Genomic DNA, 22,989 nt, shown 5'->3' with positions numbered 1-22,989 from the left:
CGCCCGGCGTTTTCTCCGTTGCTGCTGCTCCTAAATCACTCGAACTTATGGCCGTCTCTCCTCGCTGCTTACAGGCTGCCGCCGCTGCCTATGCCTCCGTATTTGCTGCTTTTTGAGCCATTACTTGATCTTCACACCGCTGAGCCCACAGGTGTAGCAAGTACCTGCAAACAGAGTATTCCAAGTACCGTCGCCCAGATCCAACCACGGCCGCCCAAAGAGAAAGGTGACTCCTCCGGTGTCCCAGCATATGAATACAGGGTAAATCTTAAGGTTCTAGCTTTAAAAAAAGCCTTTTGTTTCCTTGGTTTAATTGGGCGATTTTCAGTGCCGCACTGGTATGTTCGGTTTTCGCCGATTTTTCCTTCACCGGGGTGTAAACATTTCCTTAACCTGACCAGCCCGCCAGTGCTGTAGTCGACCTCTTACATTGTCGCCATCTTGCTTCCGCCAGTTAGCCCGGCCACTGACCCGTCCTTCTCGTTCCTTTCCCATTCACTTAAGATCATCTCAAATACCAACTCCTGTCTTTACCTTGCTGTTCAAAAGCCACCTTAGACACTTTCAACACCTTCCTTGGTTCAAACATTTCTGTTTTATTCGAACCTGTAAGATTGGAACATTATTGTGAGTTGAGCGGGGTTTCCTATCGCCATAGCATCTGTCCTTCTCCCTGAAACTAGTGCAGCTTACAGCGCTCGGTCCTGGCCCTGAAAGACAATTTAAAAAGCAAGTCTTTATTTCTTCCTAAAGTAGATAACGTTCTGTAAGATGCAGCTCCTTCCGGGCCTTTTGTGTCAAACGGAACAAGGGGTTCACTGTAAGGCCATCCTTTACATTATAAGCGCAGATAAGGCAAACAAACGTTGATTCATATAATTTAATATTCAATGATATCAGTCATTTAGTACTTATAGACCTCCTGGCGAGATTTCTCATTGCGGGAGGTCGCGGCAGGTTGCGACCATTCGAGTGTAGAAATCAGCCATTCTCGTTGATGAAGCTGCCACTCGATTAGAATGTCAATTCGAGCAGCAGAAAGCAGCAGCGCCCTCTGGTGCAACGCCTAGTGCCGTTTGTGCTGATTTTACAGTGCAGGACAAACTCCTGCCACAAAAAATCAGTGCGAGCAGTGCAACTTAACAAACTCTGCCACTTGTGGAAGTCCGCAGAGTGCGGCAGAGTTTCCCTCGCACTTCCTGGAGTTCTGCGGAGTAAAACTCTGTGAACTACACCAAAACATGACAGATATCCTGTATGCCTTATTATAATTGCCACAGGATGTAATGCATTTTTATTGGGGCGGGCACGATACCTGTCACGTTTGTGTTGGAATAAACCATCCGCTGAAATCTAAATCAGGCCTTTGGTGTACATTGTGTCCAGTGTGGCTAGCTGTGCCTTGTGCAGGTTGTCCTTCCAACTTGTTTCTGGGTTTATAGAATCTCAGAAATTAAGCGCACTACCTCGTGTAACCGTTGTGGGTAATTATAAAGGAAGTAAGTTATGGTGCGTAGGAGCGAACGGTAAAACCCTTAACCGTTCAACAGTAGAGTCTAAGGGGCTCCACAACACATCAACACAGCAATGCTCCCGCACACAAATACACCGGGTATAACATAGGTAAAATCAGGTAATATGTGTATACAGATAAAGCCAAGTAAACAGTTGCAGGAATTCCAGTAAAAACTTGAAAGTGGGTAGTTTATTATGGTCCACAACCAGCCGACACGTGTTTCGTCATGTGTGGTGAGTCACACGACTCTTCAGGGCTGGGAACAAAAAACAAAAAGTGTGGGTCTAGACAACGTCTAGAGTACATCAGTGTGTACAGCACATCATTATAGCGACCATTAGTGACTGTAAGTGTTGCATGCCACCATCTACATTGTGCCGCTATTTACCTCTGATCATAGAAGGGATAGAAGTGATTCATGGTGTCAAGCGTGACTTGCTATACGGGAATGGAGACAGTTACAGCTATGCATCAAATCACTAACCTCTCTTTTTTATATCTAACATATATTACAACAAATTTACATTTCGGTAGTGAGTAGTTGGTCATGAGACTGAATTTAGAAGATAGAACATGTGCTGTACTAAAAAGAAGACAAATCCAACTCCTAAGCGGTCTCAGCCTAGATGTAACAAAGATTGTGATAGTGGGGTGAACTTCCTTCTAATACAAATGTGCCAGGTCAAAAAATATAAAAAGGGTGGTTACATGCAAATTTAATGGTGCACCTATGTACTGGAACGAAAATGGTGCACAAAGCGGCCAAAAACATGAAAAGCCACGCGCCTACCTTGTGGCACAGCCTATCGATACGTAGGCCCAGTCAAGAAGGATATAATGTGGGTAACATTCTAGGTAAGAAAAAGAGTATGTGGTGGAAATAATGAGAATGCGAGAAACATATGTCAGGGGCAACATGATTCTAATTATTTTAAACGAAGTGTTCTTACCAGTAGAATTCTAAATAGAACGCGTAGACGAGAATTTTCGTGGTCGGTAAACCACCAGAATACGATTAATTGACGTCAGTGGAACAACACAGCCAAAGTGTGTGGCTGTGCAGTGAGAAAACTCTGTGTGAGAAAGAGAAATTCTCCGTGTCACTAGTCTATAAACGTGCTAGTCTACCATGGGAAGACTCTTCAATATCCTGTATTGCAAAATTGAAAGAAAAAAGTACCTTAACACATGTTAGTGTGTCTCTGTACCGGGAGGGGATCAGCTTTAGTCAGCATATGACTTATAATACTGTGGCGTTTCCGTTAGAACAATCTAGGAAAAATAGGGAATCAGATCGATTGTTAGTTTAACGTTCCCTCATTCAAAACCGGAGGTGATTGTGAGTTATACGCTCCAGTCTGCAGATAACGTAAAGCTTTAGGTAAAAGGGGGTTCCAGCTAGGAAAACTCACCAGCTACGTTGTATTCCCCCTCTTGTGATTCCCGGTCGCCGTCTACCACGTTACGGACACGTGACTGGGCACAGGAAGTCATATTTCTATAGTAGAACTCACGGAAGACTAGACCGCAGTCCTACATACGCTCTGTGAGAAAGCGTCCGCCATGATGGAAGACTGGGTTACTGGTTAACGTGAAGCCTGAATAATTTAAGTAATTCAAAAGCGCCTATTCTCAAGGAAAACCCAAAAGTTCTGCGAGTAATGCATGTAGGGAGGGTTAGATTTATGATATACAATGGTGGAACCAATTGCGATAAGGAACGTTCAAATTCTTAAGTCTACGTGAAAGTGTGTATTATAAAGCCCGAATTACGCAAAGAGTTACCAGCGTGCGTCTGTTCTTAGTCTTAAAGTAGGGGTGTGCAGAAGCTACAAGAAATACATGTCTGTATTTGAACAAACGCTGGTACTGTTTAATGTGGCGTTGCGTCGATAGGTGTTTGTCATACATAGTGTACTGTGTTGTAATTGTCCACGCCTTACACCCTGGTGACTCCAGTGACATTATTCCAATTCAGTAAATAATACAGTTCGAGTACAATAAAAGTTTTTCATACATCACAGTTAACCCAATAGCACCCCAAGGACAATATATTACTCCTCCTTGAGGGCAGCTGGCCTAAGGGATACTATGCTCATATTATGTCCGTGTATAATGCAATTCTTAAATAGTAAGTAGACTAAATATATCCTTAAGAGCCATATGTGGCTGTATGAATCGTCAATGAATGCTTCCTGAATACAATTACATATTATTCACAGTGGATACAGAGATTTGAAAAATGTACGACCACCCTCCCAGAGAAAGGTAGACTCAGTTTCCCAAAAAGAATTGTAATTCTTGATCATAATTCAGCCCGTGTTCCACGCACTGCAAGCGCATGATCCACACAGCTTCTTTACGTCTTAAAGTAAGTTCCCTGTTCCCACCTCTAATATTCGGTGGAATGACATCGATACCAAAGAAACGCACTTTGATGTCGTCCTCCAATGGTTGGCATTCCGCTATATGCAAAGCCACTGGGTATTTAGGGTCTCTTTTTTGTATCGCCCTCATATGTTCGGCCAGTCTATCCTTCAGAGCCCTGATGGTGCTGCCAACATACTGTTTACCACAGTGGCATTCTATGATATATACCACAAACTTGGTCAAGCATGTGATGTTCTGTTTGATGTCATAGGTGGTGTTGTCAAAACCTTTAAAGATTTTAGTTCCGTGTTTCCCCCATCTGCACATAGAACAGAAGCCACATCGAAAGAAACCCATGCTTTTAGTTGTAAGCCAATTATGGGCCGTTGTGCTAAGGGGAACTGTAGGACTAAGTTTGTTCCTTAGTGTATGTCCCTTTTTATAGGTGATTGCGGGTGTGGTAGGTAACCAGTCCTTCAGAACCGGATCAGCTATGAGGAGGTTCCAATGTCTGTTGAAACTCTTCCTCACAGTTTGATGCAGAGCGTTAAATTCTGTGATTAATCTTATTTGTCTGTTGGAGGATACAGGCTCCGTGCGTTTCTTCAAACAACCTGGTCTGTCTATACGTCTTATTCTCTTTTCAGCACTCACTATTGACTCAATAGGGTAACCTCTTCTCAGAAATCTATTCTTCATGTTGGTAATGCATTTGTCAAATTCTGTCTGTTCGCTGCAATTCCGTCTGGCTCTGAGGTACTCGCCATACGGAATTGATTTTATTTGGTGTTGTGGATGAGAACTAGATGCATGCAGGATGGAATTGCAGGAAGTAGGTTTTCTATATAGTCTACTATGCAGTTTGTCATTGAGGATGTAAAATTCTAAGTCGAGAAATTCCATGTTCTTTTTGCTATGACGCATAGTGAAACTGATTTCCCAAGTGTTGTTGTTCAGATAGTTAAAAAAGGAAAGCAGTGATTCATCTGTGCCTGACCATAGTATAAAACAATCATCGATGTAGCGACCCCAATAGATCACAGAGTCAATGAAACCAGCCCCTTTTGGGCCCCAAATCAAGTCAGTTTCTAGAGCCCCCATAAAAAGATTGGCAAAAGAAGGGGAAAATTTAGAACCCATCGCCACTCCCTTTTTTTGACGAAACCACTTGCGGTCGAACAGAAAGTAGTTGTTGTCAAGAATAAGGTTCATCATGCTTAGAAGCATCTGAGTGTTTGCCCATAGTGAGGCAGGTCTGTTGGAAAGAGCTTTGCTCACTGCTTCCATACCTAGTTTAGGGTTAATACTGGTATACAGTGATACCACGTCCATAGTCACTAGTGTGGTGCCTTGCTGCCATTCCATGTCTGACATGATACTCAATATATGTTTAGAGTCCTGTATGTATGATGGTAGGTTTCTGACCAAAGGTCCCAGAAAAAGATTCACATACTCCGCCAATCTTTCAGTGGGACCCCCTATTCCCGAGACGATTGGTCTGCCCGGGGGAAAGGGGAAATCTTTATGAACCTTAGGTAGGGTATATAACCAAGGAAAAGTGGGTCTGGAGACCTTCAAGTAAAGGTACTCGTCGTCGTCCAAAAGACCAGATTGTTTCCAGTTCAGAAGATGTTCATTGATTAGCACCGTCAGAGGACCCATAGGGTTCTGACCTAGTTGTTCATAGCATGTTACGTCGCTCAGTTGGTTATGAATCTCGTTATTGTAGTCCACGAGGTTCATAACCACTATGTTGCCCCCTTTATCTGCTTCTCTAATGATGATGTTAGAGTTTTTACTCAGATTGGAAAGTGCCAAACGTTCTCCTTTGGTTAAGTTGTCTCTGTACTTAAATTTAGTGTCTAGAGTTTTGATGTTAGTTCTATTCAGATCTTCTAGGACCCGTCTGTGGAAGTTATCTATTGCGTTGCCTCCAGGTAATGTTGGAGTCCACTTAGATTTACTTTTTAAGCCACTTGTTAAACTGTAATCAGTTTTTATATCAAGCTCTTCCAAAAGTCTCTCCATGTCATAAGGACTTTCTTCCCTATCTGTTAAAGAAAGAAGCAAATGAGTTGTTTGCACATCTTTTATTGTTAACAGATCATTGTCAAAACCATAGGATACACCTTTCGATTGTCTAGTAGAATCTACTTGCCCAGCAAAATGTTTTTTCAACTTAAGGTTGCGTATGAATTTGAAAATATCAATTTTTGTTTGACAAATGTCCCCAGTAGCATACGGATTGAAACTCAGACCTTTACCTAATAGAGAAATCATGTCGGTGGTTACGGGGTAAGAGGAAAGGTTAATACCCTGTACATCCTGATTACTCGTGGTTAGTTCCTCTGTGTCCCTGATCTCAATTTCTTCCGGTAGTCTGCACTGGCTCCTGCGTTTGCCCCTGTGGGTTTTGGATCTGGAACGCCCCTTTGTGGTAGTGTTCTGTTGCCCTTTCTGATACGCTCCATTTCTAATAAAAAAGCTGAGCGCGTCGTGTCAATGTTATCAGTTAAATCAGTTTCCGGTTCACTTAGTCCTGTAGTGCTTATTGATGTTGTACTAGAATTAATGGAGCTGCCGGTGGTAGATCTTGCTGTGTGTGGCTTAGGTGTATGATTAGGGATTATGTGATCGTATTTACGTTCATACGTGTAAACCCTACCATCTCTGTAATCAGCCTCATCTCTTTTGATTTGGCGTGCCTTCCTATTCTTGATTTCTGTCTGATGTTTCAATAAAATTTCGTCTAACAGAGTGTAGTTTTTTACTGTGGCCTCAGGTAGGTTGAGGTCTTTGATCTCTTGTCCTAAAGTGGAGATGTCTGTTTGAAGTTTGGCAGTCTTACGATCAGCACTTTCAATCAGGATATCCATTAGAGTCATGGAATTTTGGTTGAGAGAATCTTCACATTTGGTCATTAAATCTATGTCCAAATCGTCATACGTGGGGAAGACTTGGGAGCGTAGGCCCCTTGGTATTTGTTTGCGCTGAATATAGTGTTTAAGGGTGGTCCCATCCCACCAGCGTGAGTTTTCTTGTTTTTTCATCTTCTCAAGTTTAATAAACTTATCTCTGAGACCCTCAGAGCGAGGAGGACCTGCTGTGGCAGATGCCTGGTGTGTAGGCATGCCTTTGGCTAGGTTATCAAAAAGGTCCATATTAACAGAAGGAAGCTATCTGTTATATCTATCAGTAAATAACAACGTGGAGGCGCCCAGCTGAGTGAAAGTGAACAACTTGTTTCTGGGTTTATAGAATCTCAGAAATTAAGCGCACTACCTCGTGTAACCGTTGTGGGTAATTATATAGGAAGTAAGTTATGGTGCGTAGGAGCGAACGGTAAAACCCTTAACCGTTCAACAGTAGAGTCTAAGGGGCTCCACAACACATCAACACAGCAATGCTCCCGCACACAAATACACCGGGTATAACATAGGTAAAATCAGGTAATATGTGTATACAGATAAAGCCAAGTAAACAGTTGCAGGAATTCCAGTAAAAACTTGAAAGTGGGTAGTTTATTATGGTCCACAACCAGCCGACACGTGTTTCGTCGTGTGTGGTGAGTCACACGACTCTTCAGGGCTGGGAACAAAAACCAAAAAGTGTGGGTCTAGACAACGTCTAGAGTACATCAGTGTGTACATGTTGGACCGGGCCCTTCTGGCAGGTCCACCCCTGAAGTTTGGCTTGTGACCGGGGAATGGTGATTCCCGCTCTGAGTGCGTGTACATGAGAGAAGCCTGCCCTCCCATAGGAATGCATGGGGCATGTGTGTGTCCCCGATAGTTCCGGGTGCGTGGGGGGTACAGGCCCGAGTCTGGTATGTATGGATTCGTGTGATTGAATGCTTCAAGATGATGTATGCGGCTTGTGTGTGGCTAGAAGAGAAGTGCCACTTTTAGACATCGGTGTGTGTGTGCAGTAAGTATGCTGGCGTGTGATTGGCTGAAGTGAGGGAGGGGCTGTGCCTGTACCCTGTCTGGGTCTGGGCTGTCCTCCCACAATGCTGGCTCCACCCACCTGGGGTGCGTCTGGTGTCCTAACCTGGCCAGTAACAAGAAATTCCTGATAACCAGTTCTAGCTGGTTCTCACCCTGCCTGCCCCTTTTGAGACAAAGGGGTCTCATGTATAAAAGGAGGGTGTGCCCTCTTCTCTCTCTCTTGCCTGCTGGTCCTGACTGACTCCTGCCAGGGGCATGCTGCTGCTTGGGGCTCAGGGTAAAGGCTTGCCTCCCTGAGCCCTGCCCTGCCCCTGAACCACTGCTGTCCTGGACCCTACCAAGACTCTGCTGATTTCTGCTACCCTAGCGCCGGGAGGCGCTTTATTCCCCGTTTCTGGCTGTCCTAGCGCCGCGGGGCGCTTCATTCATGCGTCCCGCGCTGGGGAGCGCTTCCTTGCTGCCCTAGCGCCTTGAGGCGCTGCCCTTATGCCTCTAGCGCTGTGAGCGCTCTACGCGTCCCGCCGGTGCCCCCCCCGGCATCGGCCTGTTCGTGTGAGGGGGCCCGAGCCCCCAGCGAGAGCCTACCTCGCTTGCCCCTTCATTGATGCCCTAATCGAGGGATCCTGGCCCTCGTCAATTTCCCCTGTATTCACCGCCGCAGCCCGGGACCCTTCGTGAGGCCCGCCCCCGGGCCGCGCTCTGAGTGGCTGGCGGCCCGGGCTGGGCTGATGACGTCTCCCCGGGCCGCGCTCTGATTGGCCGGCGGCCCGGGGAGCTGCAGCGAGGGACGGAGAGAGCTGAGACATGCAGGGGGCAGCGGGAGCCTACTCCGCGCCCCTGCGTCCCCCCCGAAGAATGGCCGCTTCCCCCCCGGGGCCCCCAGGAGCAAGAGGGAGCCCCGGAGGGCGAGGAGAGACCGGCGCGTCTACTAGCCGGTGAGGGATGCAGGAGGGGAGGCGGGGCATCGGGCCACATTGCCGGTGGCCGCCCCTCCCCTCCAGCGCGAGCACACATGTGCTCAGAGGCCCCCGGGGCCCCCAGTGATGCCGGGTCCCCCGAGGGGGGCCCCGCCTGCCCGCAGCTTGACCCCTGAGCCCCGAGAGGCTCCCTCATGGCCCGTGGGGCCACCAGTGATGCCGGGTCCCCCGAGGGGGGCCCCGCCTGCCCGCAACTTTGTCCCGAGCCCGGAGAGGCTCCCACGTGTCCTGAGCCCCGAGAGGCTCCACCGGCATTTTAACCCCTCGAGCCCCGAGAGGCTCCATCTGGGTCTTCGCCCCTGAGCCCTGAGAGGCTCCAAAACCCCCCATCCTGCTGCATGAGCCCCGAGAGGCTCCACCATGGTCCTCGAGCCCCGAGAGGTTCCACCTTTGGCCCCTGTCCCTATGAGCCGGCAAGGCTCCGCCCATCATTTTGTTCTCGAGCCCCGAGATGGCTCCCACGTGGCCCTTGCTTCTCGAGCCCAGAGAGGCTCCCCCATTTGGCGCATTCCTCATGAGCCTGAGAGGCTCCACCCTAGCCCATTGTTCCGAGTCTGTGAGACTCCCACGTGTTGGCCTCATCCTTGGTCCCCAGCTGCCCATCACTTTGTGGGCAGCTGCTACGTGTAGGTGTGCGCTGGGCTGCTTACAGCCTGTCCCGAACATTGAGACTCTGGGCGTCCTAGCCCCGGAAGGCCCGTGGGCCTGTTGAAAGTACTAGCTAAATGTAACTGTACTCCTTGAGAGTTATTCTGTGTTTCCTTCCTACAGGTACGTCTGTGGTGTTATGTACCGTGCCATTCCTTCCCTCCTGTATAACCTTGCTTCATGGGTGTTGATACTGGTTAGAGTGAGTTCTAGTGCTAGTCCTATGAAACCCCGGGGCGGGACGTATTCTAATGCTAAGCTCCTGGTGATTGTGTGTTCTAGTCCTAGTTCGAGGAAACTCCCAGTTGTTATATGTTCTAAATGCCGACTCCATCATGTGCATATCCCTGGCAGTGGTCCCATGGCCCTGTCCTGTATGTTGTCCCTTGTAAATCCTGCCCGTGCCTCTGGCACCCTGTAAGGTATATGTTCCTATGGGTCCCTTGTAATACAAAAGCTATTTTCATATATCTCTTGTGTGGAGTTCTTTTGTGGGGGGCCCGGAAGGTTGTTGCTGGGGGTGCGTGCGCAAATGCTTTACACATGACCTCCGAGATAGGCCTGACTGCTCGTGCCAAGCTACCAAGGGGGTGAGCAGGGGTTGTCTTGGCGGGTGACTTCCCTACCCTAACTAGAAGTGGTGATTTCTGCCTGGCCTTGGCCCAAGCCTCGGCCAACCAGGGATCCCATTTCTAACATTGGTGGCAGCGGTGGGATTTGGACTTGTGTTTGCGCAGTACCTCAGTGATAGCCGGCCCCACTACAACACTCTGCCGTTTTAGATGGTCGCAAAGAAAAGAAACTATTGGTGCACGTTGCTAAAAATATTTTGTTCTGTGAAAAATGTGGTTCTGGTGCTTTTTGCTAAAAATTTATGTGCTTGTGAAAAATGTGGTTCTGGTGCACTATGCTAAAAATGTCTATTGTTGTGAAAAATGTGGTTCTGGTGCACTGTGAGTTAGGTGTCCCTAGCTCGGGAGGGTAGACCATCCCCCTAAGTGCAATGTGTTTCTGGATTCACCAGAAGGGTGGGATCCAGTGGTGGCAGCGTAATTGTGTCCAATATGTGCGGTCCTTGTCCCTTCCCTAGAGTAATGGTACCTGTGCCACATGGGTCAGGTTGAGGAATCAGGGGCGGTGGAAACTGTCTTACCAGTCCAGGGGAGGGTGTGTGGATGAATGTTGAGCTTGCTGAATAATGGAGTGTAAGTTCTCTGGGATGGGGAGCTTGCTGAATCAACGATAATTGTGTCTTACCTACCCCACTGAAAGCGTTGGATGCATCATGTGTTCCGTACACCGCTGAATGTGTTTTATGCGTCAGGTGTCCCCCTTGTTGAATGTGTGTGAAGTTGTATCCCGGACAAGGAAGACCTGCTGTCTCGGCCGCGGCTTGCCTTGGGGAGAGCGGAACACAGACCTGCTGGCGCTGCCGCGGCTCATCTTGTTTGTATGTATGTGTAGTTGTATCCCGGACAAGGAAGACCTGCTGGCGCTGCCGCGGCTTGCCTTGGGGAGAGCTGAACACTGAGGCCTGCTGGCGCTGCCGCGGCTCATTTTTGTTGAATTTATGTGTAGTTGTATCCCGGACAAGGAAGACCTGCAGGCTCGGCCGCGGCTTGCCTTGGGGAGAGCTGAACACTGAGACCTGCTGGCGCTGCCGCGGCTCATTTTTTTTGTTGAATGTATGTTTAGTTGTATCCCGGACAAGGAAGACCTGCTGGCGCTGCCGCGGCTTGCCTTGGGGAGAGCTGAACACTGAGACCTGCTGGCGCTGCCGCGGCTCATCCTAGTGCAAGTGGGAACTCCTGCCTGCGGAGGGAGGAGAGGAAGTGTTAGATTCCATTTCTTTTCTTGTAAAAAGTCCTGGTGCGCCAGGCATCTGGCCGGTAGGGTACTGCCCGCGGTTGGGGAGCCAGTAGTCGGTGTTTCCGGATCTGGACGTCGGGGCGACTGTAGCCAGTGTCCTGGCCGGTTTTGTCTTCTAGATGACCCGGTGAAGTTAGTTCCCAGTTGGGAGACCAGTGGAGGGAGAGAGTTCCGAGACTGGTGAGAGACGGTGTTCTGGAGGGTGCTTCTCCTGGGAGAGCACGGAACCTCAGAAGTAGAGGTAGGTTGGGGCGAGCTTGCCCGTGACCTCTGGCCAGCCTGAGGGTGCGGACCCTAGGTGAAAGCGAAAGTGGTAAAGTGGTACTACACAAAGAAAGGGAGTGGTGTATGGCTGTCGTGGGCCAGGGGTTACCACCCCCCACTCCGGGTTGGCATGGACCAGGGCTATCTGGGTGGCCTAGGGCCTGGTCCTAGCCGTGGTCAACTGAGGAGTACCAGTGGGGTAGCCTAGTTGGGCCTATGTTTTTATTTAATTTTTTTTTGTTTTCTCTTTGGTTGTTGAATGGATAAGATCAACGTGGCATAGAACTGGAGAGGGTCCCGGCAATGTGGGCCCGCGTCCATGTTTTTTTTCGCCCAAAGCAGGGAAGTCCATCAGTGTGGTGATTGGCCTACCCTGCGTTTTGGGCTGGAAGGGGGCTGTGTTGGACCGGGCCCTTCTGGCAGGTCCACCCCTGAAGTTTGGCTTGTTATATGTGACCTGGGAATGGGGATTCCCGCTCTGAGTGCGTGTACATGAGAGAAGCCTGCCCTGCCATAGGAATGCATGGGGCATGTGTGTGTCCCCGATAGTTCCTGGGGCGTGGGGAGTACAGGCCCGAGTCTGGTATGTATGGATTCGTGTGATTGAATGCTTCAAGATGATGTATGCGGCTTGTGTGTGTCTAGAAGAGAAGTGCCACTTCTAGACATCGGTGTGTGTGTGCAGTAAGTATGCTGGCGCGTGATTGGCTGAAGTGAGGGAGGGGCTGTGCCTGTATCCTGCATGGGTCTGGGCTGTCCTCCCACCATGCTGGCTCCACCCACCTGGGGTGCGTCTGGTGTCCTAACCTGGCCAGTAAGAAGAAATTCCTGATAACCAGTTCTAGCTGGTTCTCATCCTGCCTGCCCCTTTTTAGACAAAGGGGTCTCAGATATAAAAGGAGGGTGTGCCCTCTTCTCTCTCTCTTTCCTGCTGGTCCTGACTGACTCCTGCCAGGGGTATGCTGCTGCTTGGGGCTCAGGGGAAAGGCTTGCCTCCCTGAGCCCTGCCCTGCCCCTGAACCACGGCTGTCCTGGACCCTACCAAGACTCTGCTGATTCCTGCTGCCCTAGCGCCGGTAGGCACCTTATTCCCCGTTTCTGGCTGTCCTAGCGCCGCGGGGCGCTTCATTCATGCTTCCCGCGCTGGGGAGCGCTTCCTTGCTGCCCTAGCGCCTTGAGGTGCTGCCTCTATGCTCCTAGCGCTGGGAGCGTTCAATCCTTCCAGCCGGTGCCCACCCGGCCTTTGCCCGCTCGAGGGAGGGGGCCTGAGCCCCCAGCGAGTGCCTACCTCGCTTGCCCCCGTCATTGCTGCCCTAATCGAGGGATCCTGGCGCTCGTCAATTTCCCCTGTATTCACCGCCGCAGCCCGGGACCCTTCGTGAGGCCCGCCCCCGGGCCGCGCTCTGAGTGGCTGGCGGCCCGGGCTGGGCTGATGACGTCTCCCCGGGCCGCGCTCTGATTGGCCGGCGGCCCGGGGAGCTGCAGCGAGGGACGGAGAGAGCTGAGACATGCAGGGGGCAGCGGGAGCCTACTCCGCGCCCCTGCGTCCCCCCCGAAGAATGGCCACTTCCCCCCCGGGGCCCCCAGGAGCTAGAGGGAGCCCCGGAGGGCGAGGAGAGACCGGCGCGTCTACTAGCCGGTGAGTGATGCAGGAGGGGAGGCGGGGCATCGGGCCACATTGCCGGTGGCCGCCCCTCCCCTCCAGCGCGAGCACACATGTGCTCAGAGGCCCCCGGGGCCCCCAGTGATGCCGGGTCCCCCGAGGGGGGCCCCGCCTGCCCGCAGCTTGACCCCTGAGCCCCGAGAGGCTCCCTCATGGCCGTGGGGCCACCAGTGATGCCGGGTCCCCCGAGGGGGGCCCCGCCTGCCCGCAACTTTGTCCCGAGCCCGGAGAGGCTCCCACGTGTCCTGAGCCCCGAGAGGCTCCACCGGCATTTTAACCCCTCGAGCCCCGAGAGGCTCCATCTGGGTCTTCGCCCCTGAGCCCTGAGAGGCTCCAAAACCCCCCATCCTGCTGCATGAGCCCCGAGAGGCTCCACCATGTGTTGAAAATAGCAATGTATATGCACATAAGCGGCGTTCATTTGTGTTCACTGTACCTCTTGTTGTAAGCAGAACGGGTATTGCAAAACACTGACTGTGTTATCCCGCCAGCATAGACCCATGCGCACATATATACAACAGCCATTTTAGGTGCCATGGTCTCCCTTTTCGCGATCGATCATCAGCGCCCTTCCCTGACCCTGCAAGCATCCCCCATGCACCCTGACCGCCCCCGCTCTCACATGCACAAGTCATGAACCCTCCCATCCCGCATGACTCTGTTTCTGGGAATCACACCCCGCGCCTGACCAACACCTCCTTTTCTTCCATGAATACCCCTCCTTTGATGACCCCTTCCTCTGAGCCTGATTGTCTGCACGGACCGCTGGTCATCCCTTAGCCTGAGGATACAGTTTCCTGCCCACTACTGTATGCACTCGCCCCTCTTCAAAGGGAGCTACTATTGATCATGACCTCCCCACCCCCTGAGATTCGATCAGGCGCACACATTCCAAAGGAATCAGCAGAACACTCAGCTGCGTGACAGCCCCCTCCTATTGTATGGAGGGTGAGGGCCCCTACTGTAGCCACGTGTTGGAATATCTTCATGCTTCACAATGTCTTTATTGTAATAAGGAATGTTTGTGTATCATAAACATGTGTATAAAAAACGAAGCCTTAGAGGAACTTGTTAGAGCACCTCCTGACGACACTATGAGAGTGTCTGAAATGACAGGCTCTCCTCATGAGAAATAAAACTCTGTTCTTGTTTTCCTGCCTCCAGCGCCCGTCTCTTTATTTGGTAATTGTTCAAGATGGGTACTCAGAGGCGTCCTGCGCCAGCAGCCTGGGCATCAGGTGCATTATGGGCTGACTTTTCCACAATTGGCGTCCCAACGCGGGTTCCATCAGCGACATAAGGTCCGGTAAGAGAGGTCCAGACGATGGGGTGAACATGTAAACGATTGGAGTATATCTGCCTTGAGAGGGCCCTCGTCCGGCTGCCGATTGAATGAACTTCACCGATTCCGAACGGACCTCTCTCAAGTGACCTATTGTCCTGACTGGAATCCCACAGGAATGCTGCGGTAAAAACATGGAGAAAGAGAACGATCGGACGCTGGAGAAAGGAAGGCGAAGAATTGCCCACACGGTCCGGTCCGGGTAAGGTTAAGTAGGACGTCTTTACGTCTAATTGGTAGGATGGCTTTATCCATCTGATTGATTGATTAATTGTTGATATTGGAAACGGTATTTAGATACTGGTATTGTTCATTGATTGGTTCATTTAGCCTTGGGTGCTACTTGAAGTATTGGTTCTCTTGGAGACATTCTCTGTTTGCAAACAGCGACAGATAGAAACGTCTCTCTCTCTTTGCAAATAGTGAAGGATAGGTAATGCGGACTTTTGTCCCCCATTGTAATCCGTCATGCCTATTTTTCTCCCCACTGATTGATTGTTTGATCGAGCATTGAATTGTGCGAACTTGGTTCTCTTAAGGATCTTCTCTGCCTACAAACGGGGAAGAATAGGAATATTCTCTCTCCCTTTGCAGATAGTGAAGGGTAGGTAACGCAGGCTTTTGCCCCCATTGTAACCCGTCGTGCCTATTTCGTTCCTCATTGATTGATTGGTTGTCCGAACATTGACTGTTCGGAATTTGTTCTTTTTGGAGGTATTCTCTGTTTGCAAATAACATAGAAAAGAAATACTCTGTCTAGTCTTTGCAAGTAGTGAAGGGTAGGTAATGCGGACCTTTGTCCCCCGTTGTAATCTGTCATGTCTATCTACTCCCCACTGACTGATAAACCAGTTCCACCCGGACCATTTATTAGAGGTAGGTCATCCGGCTCAGCCCGGGGGACACCCCTAATAAAAAGGACAAATATAAAGAAAAGTGCGGATTAGCCGCTGTATCGTGCTAGCAGATAAAAAAATATATATATAAAAATCGTTAGGGAAAACAAAAGGAATCAAGTAAAGTCAGTAGGCCACTGATGAGTTTTTGATTTTCGCTACAAATAAGAAAACGTTAGAAATAGCTCCCGATAAAATACATGATTTCGCTAGAAATAAGAAATGTTAGGAATAAGCCCGTAATAAGAAACATGAAAATGGTGAGAGAAGCCAAGCTTGACATCACGACGGCCACGAGGCAATTAGGCTTCGCCACCCCTCACTGCTCCAAACATGCCTGTCCCACCGCCCGCCACGCCCAAATAACGGTAACATGAGATAGATACAAGTCAACAGATACCTACCCCCATTCTGGAAACTCCCAAAGTGCAACATGTTTGCGGCTTCGCCCAGCCGGAAGACGAGATCTTCAACACATGTAGGGCGGGTCCTGCTGCCAGCCGTCGGCCGGAGGTCATCACATGAGGTGGGCCTGAGGAGAGGCCGGGGCCGACGGGACCCGGCCACCGTGGCGGCTGCGACAACGCTGGAGAGTTGCAGGGGGGAATGTCCATGCCCTCGACCCCCCCCTCTCTCAGACAGCCTGGGCCGGCTTCCAAAAAAAAAAAAAAAAGGCCTGGGGGTGGAGAGGCCACTACGCGAATAGCCCGAAGGCGGCACCACGCGCCAAGGTCTGTCCCCGGGATGAACCAAGGGACCCGTTCCTGGGGCCGTGGCGAAGAGCGTCCGGCCGCCATCAACCGGAGGCCCGGCCCGAAACGTACTAGGCGCCACTTCTTCTATAATGGCTGCGACAACACTAGGGGGGGAGATGTCTTGCCTATGCCTCCGACCCCCCCCCTCTCTCATCGCCTGGTCCGGCCATCATGTATATTAGCGCCGAGGAAAACGGCGTGGGGTGCGCTGGGAGGGAGAGACGGCGCGAACGAGTCTCTCCCACCTCCCCAGGTGGAGGTCCCCAGTGGCACCCCCAACGCTCCACTCACCCGACATGGGTTCGCCCACTCGTAAAATGGCGGACGATCCTGCTGGAGCGGGCCCGGGGTGAAGAGATGGCCCGGCTGCTTGTTGATTAAGAAACGAGTCCCACCATCATAAAAGTTCTCCTCGACCTTGAAGATTCTATAGGAGCCGCGGGAGTCTCCGACCCCCGCAGACACCCCCGATGGGGAATGACTGCCATGATTGACCACGGAACGATGAAAATGTGGCCACAAAATGTCGTCGCTCCCATGCGGTCTCCAGCCTCAGTTTGAATGACTAGAATCCTGCAGACTACAGTTCGGATCAGTTCCGGTGAAAACCCAGTATGACCCGGTAGGAAAAATTGTTGCCTCCCCTCCCCTTTTTGACTGATGGTTCAGACCACCGATCCTTTCTTTTGCCCTTTAACGGAACTTTTTGGACTGCCGAAAGAAGCTCTGGGCCAACCACGAGTTAGTGGAGATTTAGACTATGCCTGGATCTGCTTGACTGCACCCAAAATGGCGCCGATGCAAATGAAACTTTCAACTCCTTGTTGTACCCCGATTGTTCAGCCCTGGTGTCATGAGATATGTATGCAGTTTTTTTAAAAACACACGGATTGATATAGGACGTGTACTGATTATATGTTCGGACAGTAAATTGATATGGGATGTGTACTGTCAATTCGGACAATGAATTGATATGGGATGGGTACTGGTTATATGTTCGGACAATGAATTGATATAGGATGGGTACTGATTATGTGTTCAGACAGCGAGTTGACATCAGATGGGTACTGATTGAACATTCGGACAATGAATTGTTGTTAAGTTTTGGCGCCTCATGATTATTGCAAGTTCGAATTTCAACAATTATGATACTCGCTCACACTGAATTCTCGACATGTTTTTATTGCACTTGTCGCACTTTTTATTATAAAATAAACAACCCCCGACTCCATTAGGTTTTTCACTAATAAAGTATCCCCACATCTACAGTTCCAGCCTGCTCCGTGGCAGGCCCACGGGGTTGTAGGCCCGTATTTGTGCACCGACATTCTTATTACAGATTTTTGGGAAAAGCAAACGTAGTTGTCACGCGTAGATTGATAAGTTTCAAATAAATGATCCCTATTTCCGATATAACTAAAATACAGGTGAAATGACTCAGCTCGATTAGTTAAGAGTTAAAAGATATAATATATAGAGATATTGCAGATATGAAGGGTCCAAGTTTTAGTTGTGTATTTTTTCCTTTTTGTACAGCCAAAAGCAACCGCTAAAGATCCTGGTATTTAGCCTATACTTTATATGCTACCTATATAAGAAAAGTCACACTAACGGTCCACCTGGGCTTGAACGCCCAGTTGGCAGGGACTGCATCCCGTGGAGATAGGCCGAGTATGCAGTAAGTAAAAGCCTTTCTGGGTTTACGCACTCTAATGTGTCTATCAATGTAGCCCCTGCCCCCTTCTTTTTCCCTCTCTCTGCAGGTCACATCGGAATGTCGATTAATGTACGAAAATGGTGATCTAGCGGACGAAGAGACGGGAAAGAGGGTTTGATTATGGTACCTAACCGCGACAAACCCCGAATAATGCAACTAAAAATGACGTACAATAATGAATACATTCCTATGTTTAACTAAATAGGGAAAGTTTAAGGAATATTCCGAGGTAAGGTTTACACAAGTATCCTCCGCCGGGAGGACTAGGAATATTGCCAATATTTAAAAACCTACTACCTCCTTTTTCGCATCCTCATAGACATGTAACTCAAAGCTGCCCCATTGTTCTCCAATTGACACCAACTGTTGTCTCAGCCTGGAAACACATTTGCTAAAATGACTCGAAAATCCCACCGTGAGCATTAGCCCGACCAGGTTAGTTCATGACCAATTGCCAAAGGCGTAAGTGTGTACAATCAAAGCCACCAGTAAAGGCAGCCGACGAATAAAAGAGAAGAAAAGGGTAAAGAGAGCTTAGGATGCTAAGGATGCACAGCATACAGGAAAAGATAATTTTGGCCAATAACTGTTCTATGTTTTGTCTTGGATTTTTGTATATAATACATGTACTGTCTCCCCCGTCTGAGTTTGTGTGTACGTGATGTATGGATCTCCGTATTACTTAACCCCTACTGTTCTGTGTTGTGTGCACACCAAATGGCCTATTACTGTACACGTTTCTCTCTCTCTCTCTCTCTCTCTCTCTCTCTCCATGTCAAACGTGTACAGAGTGGTTCGATTTGAGTGCGGACGACTCTCTCTCTCTCTCACTCTCTCTCTCTCTCTCTCTCTCTCTCTCTCTCTCTCTCTCACTCTCACTCTCACTCTCACTCTCACTCTCACTCTCACTCTCACTCTCACTCTCACTCTCACTCTCTCTCTCGCTCTGAAGGTCCCCCTGTTTCCTCCTCCCTTGTGTAGATAATATTGTGCCCCACCGGCACGAACCTAATTGGGTCTCTTCGAACACAAAGGTGTTCGGCAAAATTGACAGGAACTAAACGATTGTAACTTGCCATATTACTACCTCTCCTTTCTGCAAAAACGATAGAACCCGAGTTGGTAATGAAAGAAAGGACAGGTCAGACGACTGATGTCCCCTAATCTGGCCTTTTTATAGGGGGACTATAACGTCAATGGTCTTCTGTTTTTCAGTTCATCAGAAATGCGATCCCCAATGCCCAGATTGTCCCACCCCTCTGCACTTAAGTGCGGATGTCCAAAGCGTCCTCGCTTCTCCCGATTGACCCCGGCTCCATATCAGCTATCCCCGAAGCACAATTAATAACCTTGATTAACCGTCACTCCCCAAGAAAAGCATGTTTGGTCTTTGCCCCCCCCTCCCCACATGATGATAACACCTCCTGCTTGCGAGAGTTAGCCGACCCCGAAGGGAGATGTAAGATCGTTGGTACTTGGGTTAAGGACTCGATTTTGAGTTTGATAGAATACACTGTCGATGGGAATCCGACTTCTCTCCGCGTATGTCATGAATGAACGCCAGATAGAAAGTACGAATTCAGTGGAAATGTCCTCCTACATACTCCATAAGTGGTGACTTCTGACTGTGACCGATGAACTTATTCCCTACCTACTTAGGGTTGGGGACGGAATTGAGATGTATAAATGCCTTCTCCTGCCAGTTTTTCTAAAAACTTGTTTTGTACTCATTTAAAGATACAATCACCGGAGGAGAGGAGCTGGACGTGACGCACAGCCTGGCCACAGACATGAAGCACATGTGACCGCAACCAAAGGTGGAGCCGCAGAGCAACGAGACGCGGGACGAGGCACAACTCTCAAACTCGGCAGATGAAGGAATGAAGGGCTGCCCTGAAGCCCTCGACTTGCTGACCCACTCGTGCCTGAAGTCCCCGTCCCCTTTTGAGTCCGACTGATGGGCCTGCCTGCTCGTTGTCCTTTGCTCCCTTGGTCCCTTGGTGTGTTCAAAGATCTGGCCCCACTCCGCCCTCTCTTCCCTCGATTATTCAACAAACTCACCCTTTTTCACATAAGTTTTGACTCAGAAAATAAGAACAGCATTCAGACAGAATAAGGTTTTGCCACGGAAGAAGAAAGACACGCAGGTGCCCAGCATAAGGCACCCCTAAGAAGATCAGTTAGGAAACAGGACTGTGATCTAACAGCAGAGGACTGATCGCACCCTGCAACGCGTAAGGATGATTCCGAGCTGGACTTATAGCTCCACCGCCGGTGCTCAAAAGCGCCAACGAAAAGAAAACGGACTACCAGAGTCTACCAGTGGTGGCTCGTCGTTGAAAAGACATTTTCACTAAGACCCCCCCTTCCTGAACTTTCTACCCACCCCTTGACTAGTTGCTTACATCGAACTGAATTCCTCCCTCAACTATTTTTTTTATTGCTTTCAAAAATGTTTCATCGGTCACTCAAGTCCAAAAGTCTCATATAGCACTTTTACTGTATGTTGATGTCACTGAAGAGAAAGTCAGAACCTGAGTCTATAATGTGTCGGAACGTTTTTCCTGATTGCCCCCGACTAAAGTGTTATGTCAATCTCTAGACTTGTATGAATAACCCAACAAATGTAAATTCATACGTACCACATTTCGCCAATCGTTGTGACTACATATGGTTATACTCAATCTGCTAGCATTGACGAACGTTATTTCATTGGCCACACATGGCTATATGTACACTCCGTCAGTTAGGGTAAACACAAAAGAACTAGCTTACGTTAAAAAGCGGCGACTGTTGAAAATAGCAATGTATATGCACATAAGCGGCGTTCATTTGTGTTCACTGTACCTCTTGTTGTAAGCAGAACGGGTATTGCAAAACACTGACTGTGTTATCCCGCCAGCATAGACCCATGCGCACATATATACAACAGCCATTTTAGGTGCCATGGTCTCCCTGTTCGCGATCGATCATCAGCGCCCTTCCCTGACCCTGCAAGCATCCCCCATGCACCCTGACCGCCCCCGCTCTCACATGCACAAGTCATGAACCCTCCCATCCCGCATGACTCTGTCTCCGGGAATCACACCCCGCGCCTGACCAACACCTCCTTTTCTTCCATGAATACCCCTCCTTTGATGACCCCTTCCTCTGAGCCTGATTGTCTGCACGGACCGCTGGTCATCCCTTAGCCTGAGGATACAGTTTCCTGCCCACTACTGTATGCACTCGCCCCTCTTCAAAGGGAGCTACTATTGATCATGACCTCCCCACCCCCTGAGATTCGATCAGGCGCACACATTCCAAAGGAATCAGCAGAACACTCAGCTGCGTGACAGCCCCCTCCTATTGTATGGAGGGTGAGGGCCCCTACTGTAGCCACGTGTTGGAATATCTTCATGCTTCACAATGTCTTTATTGTAATAAGGAATGTTTGTGTATCATAAACATGTGTATAAAAGACGAAGCCTTAGAGGAACTTGTTAGAGCACCTCCTGAAGACACTATGAGAGTGTCTGAAATGACAGGCTCTCCTCATGAGAAATAAAACTCTGTTCTTGTTTTCCTGCCTCCAGCGTCCGTCTCTTTATTTGGTAATTGTTCAAGATGGGTACTCAGAGGCGTTCTGCGCCAGCAGCCTGGGCATCAGGTGCATTATGGGCTGACTTTTCCACACATGGTCCTCGAGCCCCGAGAGGTTCCCCCTTTGGCCCCTGTCCCTATGAGCCGGCAAGGCTCCGCCCACCATTTTGTTCTCGAGCCCCGAGATGGCTCCCACGTGGCCCTTGCTTCTCGAGCCCAGAGAGGCTCCCCCATTTGGCGCATTCCTCATGAGCCTGAGAGGCTCCACCCTAGCCCATTGTTCCGAGTCTGTGAGACTCCCACGTGTTGGCCTCATCCTTGGTCCCCAGCTGCCCAGCACTTCGTGGGCAGCTGCTACGTGTAGGTGTGCGCTGGGCTGCTTACAGCCTGTCCTGAACATTGAGACTCTGGGCGTCCTAGCCCCGGAAGGCCCGTGGGCCTGTTGAAAGTACTAGCTAAATGTAACTGTACTCCTTGAGAGTTATTCTGTGTTTCCTTCCTACAGGTACGTCTGTGGTGTTATGTACCGTGCCATTCCTTCCCTCCTGTATAACCTTGCTTCATGGGTGTTGATACTGGTTAGAGTGAGTTCTAGTGCTAGTCCTATGAAACCCCGGGGCGGGACGTATTCTAATGCTAAGCTCCTGGTGATTGTGTGTTCTAGTCCTAGTTCGAGGAAACTCCCAGTTGTTATATGTTCTAAATGCCGACTCCATCATGTGCATATCCCTGGCAGTGGTCCCATGGCCCTGTCCTGTATGTTGTCCCTTGTAAATCCTGCCCGTGCCTCTGGCACCCTGTAAGGTATATGTTCCTATGGGTCCCTTGTAATACAAAAGCTATTTTCATATATCTCTTGTGTGGAGTCCTTTTGTGGGGGGCCCGGAAGGTTGTTGCTGGGGGTGCGTGCGCAAATTTAATTTTAATTTAATTTTTAATTTTAATTTCTTCTATAGCGCTGGAATCAATCCCGTAAGGGTATCTCCGCGCTGAGCCAGCTATAGAATTCTCAGTCAGTGCATCTAGGGGAATTAAGTGGACAGGAATGCTTCTTGATAAAGAAGGGTTTTTAATGTTTTCCTAAAAGATAGGTAATTAGTAGTAGATCTAACATCAGGTGGCAATTTGTTCCATAAGGCAGGTCCAACCGAGGAGAAGGCGCGGTCTCCTTGTCTGGATTTCTTTGTGGCCGGAGGTTTTAAAAGGGCTTGGTTGCTTGAACGAAGGGACCTGCTGGGCTGATATAGCACCAGGGATTGAGACAGGTATTTAGGACCTACACCATAGATGCATCTATGGACCGTGCAGCAGATCTTAAAATCAATGCGCTGTCGTATAGGGAGCCAATGTAGTTCCCTCAGTAAGGGTTTAGAGGGGGTCCTAGCTGGTGCTTTACACATGACCTCCGAGATAGGCCTGACTGCTCGTGCCAAGCTACCAAGG

Source organism: Lissotriton helveticus, assembly GCF_964261635.1.
Source record: "Lissotriton helveticus chromosome 1_1 unlocalized genomic scaffold, aLisHel1.1 SUPER_1_unloc_11, whole genome shotgun sequence".
Taxonomy (NCBI): Eukaryota; Metazoa; Chordata; class Amphibia; order Caudata; family Salamandridae; genus Lissotriton; species Lissotriton helveticus.
Note: the sequence above shows the minus strand (reverse complement) of the source record.